Genomic DNA, 12,087 nt, shown 5'->3' with positions numbered 1-12,087 from the left:
GTTTTGTTGTTCATTGATTGCTTTCTCATATGTGCCTTTATCAGTGGGGAGGAGGCTCCCACCAAGCCAGTGACCCTTTAATTAAGACAGCAACCTCTGGCTTAAGCCAGCAACCTTGAGCTTCATATCAGGGACCTTTGGACTCCAGCCAGTGACCATGGGGTCATTTCTATGATCCCACACTCAAGCCAGTGACTCTGGGCTCAAGCCAGCAACCTCAGGGTTTTGAATCCGGGTCTTCAACATCCCAGGTCAATGCTCTATCCACTGCGCCATAGCTTGGTCAGGCTGTTCCATTGGTCTATATGTCTGTTTTTATGTCAGTAACATGTTATTTTGATTACCATGGCTTCGTATTATAGTTTGATGTCTGGTTGCATGATTCCTACAACTTTGTTTTTATTCAAGATCTCTGTGGACATTGAAGGTCTTCTTTGGTTCTATATACTTTTTTTTGATTATTGATTCTAGTTCTGTAAAATACACCACTGGTATTTTGAAAGAAATTGCAATGAGTTTATAGATTGTTTTGGGTAGCATAGATATTTTAATGACTATTTTTTCTATCCATGAGCATAGTATGTGCTTCTATTTATTTATATCTTCTTAAATTTCTTCCTTCAGTATTTTTCATTTTTCCAAGGACAGGGCTTTCACCACCTTGTTAAATTTATTCTCAAGTCCATAGTTCTACTACTTATATAGTGAGTTCATCCTCCAAGTTAAGTCTCCAACTATCACCATTTTTCCCACCATACCCTCAGCCTCCTCCCCCTTCCTGCAGCAATCACCACACTGTTGTTTGTCTGTGAATGTTTCTGATGTAATTATAAGTGGGACTGTTTCTTTAGTTTCCTTTTTTTGATAGTTTGAATAAGAAACTAGATATTACACATCTGCTACAAGCTTTCTTTATAGCAGATCCTTCATGCCAGGATCTTTCTTGCCAAAGAATTACCTTTAAGAATTATTTTGTTATTTTACTCACATAAATATGACTAAAATCTTATAGAAGTATTTTACTGAGAATTGTTCTGTGTCCTAACATATGGTTTGTCTTGGAAAACGCTCCATGTGCACTTGAAAAGAATGTATATTCTCTTGGTTTGGGTTGAAATGCTCCAAATGTAACAATTAAATTAATCTGGCCTAGTGGGTCATTTAAGACCACTTTTTCGTTGTATGTGTGCCCTCATACCTTTTTATTGGGGCAGGGTTTCTAGAAGTCATCAGGGTGAGACCACAGAGTTCTTCAAGTCCCCAAAATAAAGATTTGAGCATGTGAAAGGAAGCATCTGTACAAGAAAGGAAACATTGTTTGGGCATGTGAGGGATAAGTGCCCCCAGCATTACAGCCACACAACTGAGTCTCTCCCATCTCAAGAACCTTCCAAGAGGATCTCTATTGAGAATCCAAGATGGCCACAGTGAGCTGACTCCTTTGCAAGGCATTAGCTTGGCAAATAAAAACGTTGTCTTTGACGTGCACCATCAAGAAAGTGGAAAGACCCTGGCTGGTTGGCTCAGTGGTAGAGCATCAGCCTGACTTATGGAAGTCCTGGGTTCCATTTCCAGCCAGGGTACACAGAAGCTCATCTGCTTCTCCATCCTTCTCCTTTCTCTCTATCTCTCTCTTCCTCTCCCTCAGCCAAGGCTCCACTGGAGCAAAGTTGGCCCAGCACTGAGGATGGCTCCATGGCCTCCGCCTCAGGTGCTATAATGGCTCCAATTGCAGTGGAGCAACACCCCAGAGGGGCCAATCATCTCCCTTTCGTGGGCATACCGGGAGCATGCAGGTGTCTGTCTGTCTGCCTCCCCCCAGCTTCTCACTTTATAAAAAAGAAATAATAAATTTAAAAAAAAGTGGAAAGACAACCCATGGCATAGGAGAAAATATTTTTATATAATATATCTTATAAGAGAATTGTTTTCAGAATATTAAAATGAACTATTACAAACAAAAAGCCAAATAACCCAATTAAAAAGTGGGCAAATGATTTGAATAGTTATTTATCTCAAAAGATTTACAAATGATTAATAAACACATGAAAAGATTCTTAACTTCATTAGTCATTAGGGAGATGCCAATCAAAACCACAATGAGATAACAGATCACACCCACTAGAATGGCTATAATAATAATAAAAAAGACAGATAAGAATGAATACTGGTAAGGATGGGAGAAAATGGAACTCACATATCGTGGTGAGAATGTAAATTGCTGTGGCTGCTATGAAAAACAGTTTGATAGTAAAAGATCTCAGATCATAGACACAGCATTTTTTTCCTGCTTTTTGATGGGGGGCGGGGACTGTACATTAACATTTTGCACTAGGCCTTAAATATGATGTACCTGACCCAGAACACAGTTCTTGAAATGGAGCAGCATTTACTATTTTGTAATTTTTAAAAATATATATATTAATAAAAGTAAATAAGAGTTTAGAGAATAAAAACATTAAAAGTACTGCCCTGGCCGGTTGGCTCAGCGGTAGAGCATCAGCCTAGCGTGCGGAGGACCCGGGTTCGATTCCTGGCCAGGGCACACAGGAGAAGCGCCCATTTGCTTCTCCACCCCTCCGCTGCGCTTTCCTCTCTGTCTCTCTCTTCCCCTCCCGCAGCCAAGGCTCCATTGGAGCAAAGATGGCCCGGGCGCTGGGGATGGCTCTGTGGCCTCTGCCCCAGGCGCTAGAGTGGCTCTGGTCGCAACATGGCGACGCCCAGGATGGGCAGAGCATCGCCCCCTGGTGGGCAGAGCATCGCCCCTGGTGGGCGTGCCGGGTGGATCCCGGTCGGGCGCATGCGGGAGTCTGTCTGACTGTCTCTCCCTGTTTCCAGCTTCAGAAAAATGAAAAAACAAAACAAAACAAACAAAAAAAAAAACAAAAAAACATTAAAAGTACTAAAGATAATTTTATTTGATCCAACCTTAAGCCTTTTAAAGCTATAATAATACTTCTAATAATTGTATATATGAACATAATTACAGAAGTACAAATAGGTATATATGGAAAAATATTGGTCTGAACCCCACAAAATGGCAAGATTTATACATAGTTGGTTTTATTGGGCATAATTATTTTGCCTATTTTGAAAAATGTATTTTTATAAACCAAATATTTATTTCGGCTCAAAATTTTTATGTTGAAACCTAATGTCAATGTGATTGCATTAGGAGGTGTGGTCTTTGACAGGTACTTAAGTCCTAAGGGTGTAACCATCATGAATGGGATTAATGCTCTTATAAAAAAGACTTCAGGGTGTTCTCTCTACCATGTGAGGACAGTGACAAAGCCATGAACCATGAAACATGCCTTCCTAAGTATTTTTTTTTGAAGGTGCCTTGTTCTTCACTTCCCAACCTCTAAAACTGTGAAAAATAAATATCTTGTTTATAAGCCACTCAGTCCACAATATTCTGTTACAACAGCTTGAACAGACCAAGACAGGTATGCAATATAGCTTGTTTTAGATGAGAATAAACATTTTACCCAAACATAATAACTTTGTGTAGATTTCCCGGAGGCATAGGACTGATTCAGGCAATTTTCTTTCTGAGGGCCTTTTATGCCATGACAAATTAGGAAACATTATTTAAAATTTTGACCTTTTCCTCTTCATGGAATTATTTGTATTCATTTTAATCTTTTATACTATTTCATTAAAATAGTCTTTATTATGATTTCTGAGCTTTTTGACAATTTCTTATGTTTTGTGCCTGATAAATGATTTTAATAACCATTTATTTCTAGCCCTGCAATCATATTAATAATCATGTTAAGAAATTAAAGGAAATTAGTACCTTATTATATTGTAGTTTGTTACACTAATAAACTACACATTTTTTCCTTTCACAATAAATTAGTAAAGATTTACATTCTTAAGAGCCCCCCCCCATGTTTACCTGAAGAAGTCTAGAAAGAAATAAGATTTGTTCACTTTTAGAGATGCTCTAAGAAGTGGTAAATGAGCAAACCTAAAGCATACTCCAAAAATTGCTTCTTGAGTTCAAAGTGGAAAATTGAAACCTATGATTTATCTCGTATTCCATGTAGCCTGAGATGAATATAAAATGAAATCAGAAGTGGAATGGCACTGATAGCATAATACTTCACTTATTTTAAACAGAAGTGTACACTTTATTCCAGAGCCAAACTGGAAAAGAGTTCTTTTCTCTACAACTCTCAGATTTTTTTTCCACAGTTCAAGATGTACTAAGAATATAAAAGCCCTGTTACACTTGATGAGATGAAAATGTTATTGCACCAGAAACATCATACTAAAGTGCCGGGGCTCTGAAATCATATTTGGGTTCAAATTCCCACTCAGAAAATTGTTTGAAGAATTAACTGAAATAATTCAAATAAAGCAGTCAGTATAGTTCCTGGTTCATAGCTAGTGCTTATATATAATATAGGTAGATAATAGCTATAAATATGGATGTTGATATATAAAAATAAATAATTATTCCTACACATAGGATTGTGCATATTATTCTGCTTCTTAAATAAATTCACCAAAGAATTTCTTTTAGAGGTTTATTGTTTGAGTCTAAATAGAGTATCAAATAAAATAATTGAGGAATAATATTTTAGATGTGAAAATGTGTTGTATATTTCACTATTAGAGATATAGTTTACTCTGTATTCTGCTGTATTATAAATTTAGAAATTAGAGTAAAGCATTTTAATTTAAAGAAATTGCCTATTCTGTAAACTCTTTAATACCAGTGAGTTGTTTAATAAATTGTATTTTAATATATTTAAACCTCCTTTTAAATAATATATCAAATTCTAAATAGAATATTAAAATATTTTCATGCCTGTAGATGATAAGACTAGCAGCAAGGCAAACGGCATGTGTAAACTTGAAAAATGAATGTTGCATTTTTATTCTAAATGCAAAATTAATGAAGTAGCCTAACCTTACAGGAGGTTTTTTCATTAGGACTTAATTATTTTTATCAGCCTAGTCTCAATTTCTTAGAATTGTCACTTGTAACGACTCTTTTCATTATTGGATTTTTCCTTGCTATTTGTAACTATGATTTATGTATTTATAAACAATACACAAAGTTGTAGGTGGTTGTTAGTCCAAAGCATAATCCTATTTATGGTAAATGCACTAAGCACTATATATAAACAGGTGTCATCTTCTGTTCAAAAATAGCTTTTCTATCAACCATTATTTCCTTCTAGAATCTTAAATTCTAGCTGTTATATCATTTCTGAGTGACAGATTGTAAAAATGGAGAATAAAGGAAGTTGCTTTGAAGGATGAATGTTAAGTGAATGAACCAGGCAGAGAAAGGCAATTACCATATGATCTCACTCATATGTGGATCTAATGAGCACAATAAACTGAGGAACAAAATAGAAACAGAAGCAGCGTCACAGGGAACAGATGGACAGCAGTCAGAGGGAAGGGGGAAGAGGGGACAGGATTAAAGAAGGTAAAAGGAATAGACCCAAAACATACACACATAACACATATATGCAGACAATAGGATAGCAATAGCCAGAGGGAAAGGGAGGTAGAGGTAAGGGAGAGGGGACAAAAAGGGAGAAATGGGGGTTGAAAAAGACTTTGCACAGGGTGGGGGAAACAATACAGTATGTAGATGGTATTATATCGATTAGGACACTTGAAACCATGTCAACACAATAAATTAAAAAAATAAAGATAAAAAGATTAATGTTGAAAAACGTTTTATAGATATGAGCAGAGGAAAACTTCTAAAAGTCCCTCACATTTAGATTAACGTAATATTTCATCATTAACATGGAAGGAAGCAGGTTCTAATAGATAGGGATGCATGATCTCAAGATAGTTCATTTTCTTTCTTTTCTCTGTGTGACAGAGACAAAGAGAGACAGAGGGACAGATAGGAACAGAGAAAGAGGAAGGAGAGAGATGAGAAGCATCAATTCTTCGTTGTGGCACTTTAGTTGTTCATTGATTGCTTTCTCATATGTGCCTTGATGGGGGGTTACAGCAGACTGAGTGACCCCTTGCTCAAGACAGAAACTTTAGGCTCAAGCTGGTGAGCCTTGCACACACCAGATGAGCCCACGCTCAAGGTGGCTACCTCAGGTTTCCAGCCTGGGTCCTCCGCGCCCCAGTCCGACATTATACCCACTTTGCCACTGCCTGGTCAGGCTCAAGGTAGTTCATATTCAATATTGAACTATGTTTTCAAACAGGTGCTCGAAAAATAAAAGTTATATTGTCTGATTAAAATCCTCTCTGTATAAAGCCTTAATAAAAATACTACAATCCTGAAAAAGTTTTAAAATGTGTTAATAATTTAACATACATTTGACTAACAGTCTTACTCTCAGAATAATGCAGTTATGGTAGTCTTTACTTGCTGGTAGCAATTGAGCTAAATTTGCAACTTTTGGCTTTTTCTCTTGGTTTAATAGGTGAAAACACCTTTTAATGTTGATTTTGCAAGGCTAAGGACATGAGGTAACAGTAAATGGCATATTCAATAAGAAAATAAAACATATAAAACATAAAGCCGATCGATGGTAAGACATGCTTTTTGAGAGGAAAAAGAAAGAAAGCCAGAGCATAATTACACTGGAGGGATTGCTTAGGATTAACCCATTCTCTATTAGTTTGTGACAGAGTCTAATGAAACATCCAGAAAACTCCCTAACTGCCAGAGAACTTCAGCTTCAAAGAAAATAATAGTTATTTGGTATATCTTATATAGTAATTATATTAATTATTTGTCTGGCCTATGTGTTCAAAATGTTTTCCTAGTTTGCTATTTTTTTTTAATTCTGAATATAGTATATTTTACCTGTAACAAAACAATATAATGTATGTCCTCAAATATTTCCTTTTTTTTCTTTAAATAATTTGAGTTTCTCTTCATGCTTAAAAATTCTGTCTTGAGGCCAATATTAAAATATCCTTCTATAGTATTTTCTACTTATATTTTTTGTTTATATATTAAAATATTTAACTCTTCTTAAACGTATTCTTATTTCAGAGTGAAGTGAGGATCTTACTGAATTATTTCCAAATAGCTAATTATCTTTACAACTATATTACACAATTCATTCTTTCTTTCTAATTTGAAATGCTACTTTTATCATATGATACGAAAACTAACAATGTTTGTGTTCTTTCTCATCTAATCCATTGATTTAAGAATTTATTCCTCTTCCTGCACTAGATTACTTTAACTATTGTACTTTAAATTATGTTTAGATGACTGCAAGAACAAGCACCATGTCTTCAGTAATCTAATTAATTAGTTTTTAAAAGAAGCTAATTAAATTTATTGGGGTTACATTGGTTAATGAGATCACACAAATTTCAAGTGTACATTCATTACATTGTGTACCCAGCATCCAAAGTCAAATCATCTTCTCTCACCATATATTTGACCCCTTATCCTTTACTGCCTCCACTCCCTTTCCCTCTAGTGGCCACAATATTGTCTGTGTTTATGAGTTTCATTTTATATTCCACATGACTGAAATCATAAGGTTCCTAACTTTTTCTGACTAATATATTTCGCTTATCCTGTTATTCTCAAGGTCCATCCATGTTGTTGCAAATGGTAGTATTTCATCTTTTCTTGTAGCTAATTTATATATATTATATTAAATAGCCAATCTCACACATTATTCTCTTTTTTAAGATTTTATTTGTATGCATTTTAGAGAAGGGAAAGAGAGAGAGAGACAGAGAGAGAGAGAGAGAGAGAGAGAGAGAGAGAGGAGGGGGAAGGAGCAGGAAACATCAACTTCCATATGTGCCTTGACTAGGCAAGCCTAGGGTTTTGACCAGTGACCTCAGTGTTCCAGGTCAACACTTTATCCACTGCACTAGCACAGGTCAGGTCCACACATTTTTTTTTAAGGAGCAATTTATAATTAATTTATCAAGTTCTGAAAAAATATTTCACTATGTGTCTGATTTTCATTGCTTTTAAATTTATTAGATAAATTAGAAAAAATGACATTTTGCATGCGTCCCATTCAAAGACCAGTTTTGTCATGATATAAATCAGACACAGAAAGACAAATCCTGTCTTATCTCACTTATATATGAAATCTAATTTTAAAAAGTACCAAACTCAAAACAGATCATATTTGTGGTCACCAGAGGTAGGGACTAGGGTGAGAGGGAACTGGAGGAAGGAGGTCAATAGGTACAAATTTCCAGTTATAAGATAAACACCAGAGATGTAATATACAACATGATGACTATAGCTAACACTACTGTATGATATAAACAAATATTTTAAGAGAGTAAATTGTAAGAGTTCTCATAACAGAGAATTTTTTCTTTTTTAAAAATTATATCTGTATGAGATAATGAATGTAAAATAAACATTGTGGTAATCATTTTACAACATATGTAAATCAAACTATTATTCTGTATATCTTAAATTCACCTAGTGATATGAACTATAACCTTTCATAGTTGTATCTGTGTTCTGGAATAGTTAAAATAGCAGAAATTTTCTGTTTCTTGAAAGTTTAATAGAAATTGATTACAAAATAATTGGATCTACTGTCATTTAGATGGTAATTTGTTTTAAGTTTCTTTTTTTGTTGTTATCATGTATTCAGATTTTATATTTTGCTCCCTAGTAGCTTTTTAACTTGTAGAATTTATTAATTATAATTTTATTTTATCTAGATTTACAAATCTCCTGATTTAGAATTTTATGTAATAGTCTCTTCATTTTTAAATTTTTCTCTATATCCATTTTTCATTTCTAATTTTGCTCAACAGTGTGTTCTTTTTATTTTATTTTATTTTATTTTATTTTGTTTTAGTTAGATCTGTAATGGGTGAATTTACTTGCATAAATACCGGTTGGTTTCAGGGTTTTTTTAAATAGTTCTATATGAGTACTTCTAATTACTTTTATCTTAAATGACTTTTCTACTTTTTTTTTTTTTTTACAGAGATAGAGAGAGAGTCAGAGAGAGGGATAGACAGGGATAGACAGACAGGAACAGAGAGATGAGAAGCATCAATCATTAGTTTTTCATTGCTCATTGCAACACCTTAGTTGTTCATTGATTGCTTTCTCATATGTGCCTTGACCGCGGGCATTCAGCAGACCAAGTAACCCCTTGCTCGAGCCAGCGACCTTGGGTCTAAGCTGGTGAGCTCTGCTCAAACCAGATGAGCCCGCGCTCAAGCTGGTGACCTCGGGGTCTCGAACCTGGGTTCTCGGCATCCCAGTCCGACGCTCTATCCACTGCGCCACCGCCTGGTCAGGCAGTTTTCTACTTTTCTAGGTTCATTTTAATGTGTTTGTTTTTAGCTTCTGGAGTCAAATATTAGGTTCATTAATGTTTAAAATATCTTTTTTACTAATACAAAGGGATTAAGGTATGGGTTTTATTCACTACACAGTTTAGATATTTTTTAAGTAAAAATACTTTTCAAATTGTACTAGTAATGACAGACATATGCAGATATATACTAGTTAAGAGAATTTACCTTGAGTTTCCACAGTTATTATTAATAACAAAAGCAATATTAAAGAATTTTATTGACTGCTAATTATGTCCAACATAAAACACTTCACTTAATCCCCTTAATACCCAGCGACATAAGTTAAATTTTTCATTTACAATTTAAGTACCAAAAATCTAATACTAAGCAAAGAAACTTGCTCTAGGTCACACAGCTAGTGGATGGCAGAGCTAAGAGCCCAAGACTGTTTGACTCAAGAGTTAACAATTTCAACTACTTCCTACAGCCACGTGTATTTAATTGAAATAAAGATACATGATGGTACAAGATGAGAGAGAGGTAATAACATATTGGAAAATTATTATATCTCAGAATATGTATATTTTTCTGTCTATCGTCTTCTAAACACAACCCTATGGCATGTGTTTCATTGACCTCATTTTAATATCAGTACAGTGTATGAAATATGTCTTAATAGCACATTGACATTAATCAAAATCCAATTTTATCCAAATGAACTTTTGGAAATAATTTCACTTTGTAGGAAGAGGAAATAGTATTTTGTTTTACCTTGCTTATTGTATTATCAATGCACAAATACATTTCTTAGAACAATCCACATAAAGTTCATATACATGAATCTGAGATTGTGGAATTTTTTACAGAGACAGAGAGTCAGAGAGTGAGACAGATAGGGACAGACAGACAATAAAGGAGAGATCAGAAGCATCAATTTTTCTTTGTGGCTCCTTAGTCTCCTTAGTTGTTCATTGATTGCTTTCTCATATGTGCCTTGACCCGGGGGCTAGAGCAGAGCGAATGACCTCTTGATCAAGTCAGGGACCTTGGGCTAAAGCCAGAGAGCATGGGGTCATGTCTATGATCCCACACTGAAGCCTGCTACTCCACACTCAAGCTAGTGAGCCTCTGCTCAATCCAGATGAGCCCATGCTACAGCCGGAGAGCTTGGGGTTTCAAACCTGGATCCTCTGTGACCCAGTCCCACACTTTATCCACTGCATCACCCCCTGGTCAGGTGGGAATGTGGAATTTTTTATGTATGATTCAGTTTTAAGTGCTTATTAAGTTAATGTGTATGTACCAAAGGAGAAAATACCACAATTACCTCAGGAAAGCAGATTTAAGCTAATGTAAAAGTATTAAAGAATCCAGATGAAATTGATATACACAAAGTTACTGTAAAAAGGAAGAAAATATCTAAGAAAGGGGAATTAAGGCAATCACTGGCATTCATATTAATAAATTCTAAATAAATAAAGAGTAATACAACAAAGTAGAAAATTAGGATTACAATAAAGGATCATTGAAGACTCAGCATGAAGAATTAATAAACTATATAAAAGTATATGTCAGGCCCTGGCCAGTTGGCTCAGTGGTAGAGTGTCGGCCTGGCGTGCAGAAGTCCCGGGTTCGATTCCCGGCCAGGGCACACAGGAGAATCGCCCATCTGTTTCTCCACCCCTCCCCCTCTCTTTCCTCTCTGTCTGTCTCTTCCCCTCCCGCAGCCGAGGCTCCACTGGAGCAAAGATGGCCTGGGCACTGGGGATGGCTCCTCGGCCTCTGCCCCAGGCGCTAGAGTGGCTCTGGTCGCAACAGAGCAATGTCCTGGAAGGGCAGAGCATCGCCCCCTGGTGGGCAGAGCGTCGCCCCCTTGTGGGCGTGCTGGGTGGATACCGGTCGGGCGCATGCGGGAGTCTGTCTGTCTCTCCCCGTTTCCAGCTTCAGAAAAATACAGAAAAAATAAAAAGATAAAAAAAAAAGTATATGTCAAGGACCAAAATAAAGGTAGTATATCTTTGAACTAGGTAGTGGTAAAGATAGACATATTGAGGAAAATACTATACAGTAAAAGATGCATTACCTTTTTGGGCTAATATCAACAATCTTCATATATATAGAAGAAACATAAACAATGATAAAGCTATGTAGTACAATATAACAACTAGCCACACAGGGCTATGGAACACATAAAATGTGGCTGGCCTGAATTAGTATTTGCTAAAGGTATAACATGCAAATTACACTTTGAAAGCTCAGTAAGAAAAATAAATTACAAAAGTTCTATTTTGTACTTTTTTTCTGTGTATGAGTTTTTTTTATGCTTAATCCCTTCACCTTTTTCACCCAGAACTAAATATCCTCCCACCTGACAACTGTCAGTCTGTTCTCTGTATCTATAAGCCTGTTACTATTTTGTTTATTTTGTTGATTAGGTTCCATGTATACACACAAGCATATGGTACTTGTCTTTCTTTGCCTTGCTTGTTTTATTTAGCATAATACTCTTTACATATAGCCATGCTCTCACTAAAGCTATTTTGTAATTTTTAAAGTCATTAACACATATAAAACTACATATTTATATTTCTATATTAGACCAACACACTCATACACACTTCACACACTCAAAGAAAAGAAAATCTCACAAAAATAATACTCTTGATTGACTGATACAATATCCAGGCTTTCCTTTCAATAAAAACTATTAAAGATAATTTTTAAAGATATTTGGGGTAACACTGGTTAATAAAATTATATATGTTTCAGGTGTATAATTCTATAATACTTCATCTGCATACTGTATTGTGTGTTCACCACCCAAGTCAA

Source organism: Saccopteryx leptura, chromosome X (genome assembly GCF_036850995.1).
Source record: "Saccopteryx leptura isolate mSacLep1 chromosome X, mSacLep1_pri_phased_curated, whole genome shotgun sequence".
NCBI lineage: Eukaryota > Metazoa > Chordata > Mammalia > Chiroptera > Emballonuridae > Saccopteryx > Saccopteryx leptura.
The sequence above is the reverse complement of the archived record's forward strand: the minus strand, read 5'-3'. Positions refer to the sequence as shown.